The sequence below is a fragment of the Myotis davidii genome, unplaced genomic scaffold, assembly GCF_000327345.1.
Source record: "Myotis davidii unplaced genomic scaffold, ASM32734v1 scaffold210, whole genome shotgun sequence".
Classification (NCBI taxonomy): domain Eukaryota; kingdom Metazoa; phylum Chordata; class Mammalia; order Chiroptera; family Vespertilionidae; genus Myotis; species Myotis davidii.
This window is the reverse complement of record NW_006282396.1, coordinates 1,990,025-1,993,614: the sequence shown is the minus strand read 5'-3', so window position 1 is coordinate 1,993,614 and position 3,590 is coordinate 1,990,025. Positions and strand designations below refer to the sequence as shown.

At 37.1% G+C, this 3,590-nt stretch overlaps 1 protein-coding gene across 1 annotated transcript in view; it reads left to right on the top strand.

Moving 5' to 3' along the window:
• LRRTM4 (leucine rich repeat transmembrane neuronal 4) overlaps positions 1-3,590 on the top strand; it is a 685,676-nt gene that overhangs the window by 174,341 nt on the left and 507,745 nt on the right. The gene's annotated exons all lie outside the window — the stretch shown is intronic.

The following is a 3,590-nucleotide window of genomic DNA, read 5'->3' as shown; positions in this document are numbered from 1 at the left end:
ATATACATATATATGTATACATATATACATGCCTATATATATATATATAGGCATGGCATCTGGGGCTAAACTGGCTGGCTTCACATCCTCTCTCTGCCTCTTACTGCTTACCTTTCACAGGTTACTTGACCTCTTAGTGCCTCAGTTTTCTCATCTGTGAAATGGTGGCCAATAATAGAAGCCATATGGATTTTTACAAAAATTCTTTGTCCAATACATAACATTATACAGTATAAAAGTTCTTACCCTATAAATTAAGAAATATGCTAATATTAACTCTGGGCCAGCTTGAGCTGTTTACAGACTGTTCTCATGCTCCTAATGCTACTGACCTGTTTTGTCTTAAGAAATCTGTAAATCAGACACTTAAAAATAGTACTCACTTATTTGGTTGTTATGGAACAAAAGTTCTTTAAAAAAGGGGGCGGGGATTGAGTATTAACAATCTTTTTTTCTGAGCCTGATAGTACGGCAGACCCAGTGTGATATCCTTCTCACTTTTGGGATGACAGCTAACTTAGGCTAGTCTCCATATAATTATTATTCACAAGGAAGGAGGAGGAATTGGGTCAGTTTTAAAGTAGCTTCTGAACAGATTGAGGTCACTTGGGCCTTAATTATACAAGAATCTTATCAAAACTCAGCTTTTGCTAAAGGTCTGTCCCTAACTCTGGTCTTTCAAGCCAAGCAGTTTCTCCCTCAAAGCTGTTATATTAAAAATGTTGATTTGATCTCTGATTGGTTTACGTTTTCCCAGTCAGAGTGGTGTGAATCTAATTCCATATATGCTCACTTACTTAAGGAAACCAGTCAAAGATGCTAGATCTTCTGACCAGGAAACGCGGAGCATAGGTAAGATTCAGATAGGCATGATGGCTAAGACTCTGGGCTCTGAAGTCAGAATGTGGACTGGCTGGATTGAAAGCCAGGCAACACCACTTTCAGCAATTTCAGTAATCTGTCGGGGCCTCAGTTTTCTTATTTATAAAGTATCAATGGCTGCAGTAGAGAAAGGGAGAGTGGTTTAAGAAATGTTAATGGGGTAAAAGCTGTGATGTTGTGATAGAGTGATCCTAAAATGGCACCCAGATTTTGATTTCTGTCACCAATCTTAAGTGTACAAAGGGTTTCCAGTTTTGTTTGTCTTTTATGGCTTTTTAAATGGATAGTTTAAAGGTATATCAGGCATGATTATCCACTGCAAAGATAAATGGTATATCTTCTATTCTTTCAAGTAATTTAGCTGTGAAGAGAATATATGGGACCATAGAAGTAGATTTGAAGAAATATTTTCTTTTGAAATGTGAAAAATGGGCATTATAATTTGACTAAGGCAGTGATTTTCAACATTTTTCATCTCATGGCACATATAAAGTAATTACCAAAATTCTTCTGCACACCAAAATATATACTTTTTGCCAATCTGACAAAAACTAGGTATAATTGTGATTCATTCACACTGGATGGCTATTGTTATGTTGGCCATTGTTATTTTTTTTTATTTGACAGTCTAAGGGGAAAGAGATCAGTGCTGTTGACTGAATAGTCAGGTATTGCATGTTTTAAAAATTCTTGCAGCATACCAGTTGAAAATCATTAGCTGGGTGGGGAACCTTTTCTCTGCCAGGGCCTTTTGGATATTTATAACATCATTCAAGGGCCATACAGAATTATCAAGTTAAAATTAGCCGGCTATATTAGGTCAAACATTTAATTAACTCACCCCTAATGCCTTGGCAGGGCCAGATCAAATGATTTCTTGGGCCCTATTGGGCTCACGGCTAAAATAATAAGTCAAGAAAAAGTAAAGAGTGTGAATGGATAAAATGAAGATGATTGAAATAGTATATCTCAGAGTAACAGGAAAAGAGTTCTGAAGAAAGGGGTATGTTTTACGTCAGAATGGAAATCTCTTCAACTAAAATGGAGGGATGGATGGAGGAATGCACAGACCTTGGTTCCTTTGCCAGTGGGAAAAGAAGGAATTTTAGGAAGTTCTTTCCTGATTGTCTGTTTGTTTGTTTGTTTGTTTTTCAATGAGGGAGAAAAGATCATTTGCTGAGAGGAGGGAAGGCATGAAACATATGGACTTTGAGGAGAGAAATCAATATGAAGAGCTCCTGAAGGAGTTCTTAAAGAACTAACCAGGAGCATATTGAGGAGAATCTGGCAGAGTTTAGAACATGAATGAAACTGGATATTTTGTGAGAGTGTAACAGGACTGTGAGATTTTTCTTATGCATGCGGTCAGTGGTCCAAGACTAGGAATCTCTGAGGAGCTAAATGGCTGGATTCACCCCCAGCCTGGGACAAAAGATGGGTAATTAAATGAGAGAGGTAAGCTCCATGGTGATATATTGATGGCATTGGTGGCACATGTGATGGATTCTGAATAAAATGTAGAGGAAAAATAATTAATGGTTGAGGAGAATACTGATATGGGATGCTATAATACAACTGTAAAAAATAGATAATAGAGTAATATTAGCCTGGAGAGAGGAATGACTACTGACTATTAAAAGGTAACAGTCCAAATTTCTTTGTTGAATTTATTCCACTTCCTATTCAGTTATACCACAACTAGAGGCACAGTGCACGAAATTTGTGCACAGGTAGGGTCCCTAGGCCTGGCCAGAGATCAGGGCCGATTGGGGCCTTCCGGCTGCCAGCTGGGGCCTTCCTTCTTGCTGCCTGCGAGGGCCCCTCGGCCCCAGCTGCCGGCTGCCAGCCTGGGCCTTTCTTTGTTCCGCACCACCCCCTGGCGGCCAGTGTATGTCATAGTGAACAGTCGAAGTCCTGGTCTCCCAGTTGAACTCCTGAGGGGACACTTTCAAATTACCCTTTTTCATAGTGAACAGTCGAAGTCCTGGTCTCCCAGTTGAACTCCTGAGGGGACACTTTCAAATATTACCCTTTTATATATGTAGATACTTCAGTTTATTGGAGAAAAAAAAACTCCAAGTCCCAGTTCTGTTCTGTTATTCTTCAGCAAGGGAATGTTAGGGAAGTTGTTTAACTTGACTGGGCTAATATATTTACCCACAAATTATAGCACTATATATTTTTGGTAGACAATCAATTTCTATCAGGTGAATAAATTATTAAATGGAGTCATTGAAGTTTCAGGATAAATTTGAAAAGAGTTATTATAACAATATTTATTTGTTTGTTTGTTTGTTTATTTATATGACCCCACATTTTCAATTCTCAGATACTTAAACATATATCCTGGTGTGTTTTTTTATAATATGGATCAGAAGAATTCATGTTGTGTTATAGTAACTAAGTTAAAGCTTATAAAACTTCACTATCAATAATGTATCCTTTAACTTAAATTGGCCATAAAATATTAAGTTAATTTACCTTGGAAAATAAGACAGTGGATTGTGTATAGTGGTGCATCCAGAATTCAAATCTTGGTTTATTAAAGATGCACAACTCACAACCTCAGCTTCTAATATTATATTGCTTAGTTTTCAGATAGACGAAACACCTTTTAAATGATAATATAATTTATAGCAATATATTTCATAAGACCTAAGGATGCACTATGGTAAAATCTTAACTTTTTTCTAATTAGAAAAATTACC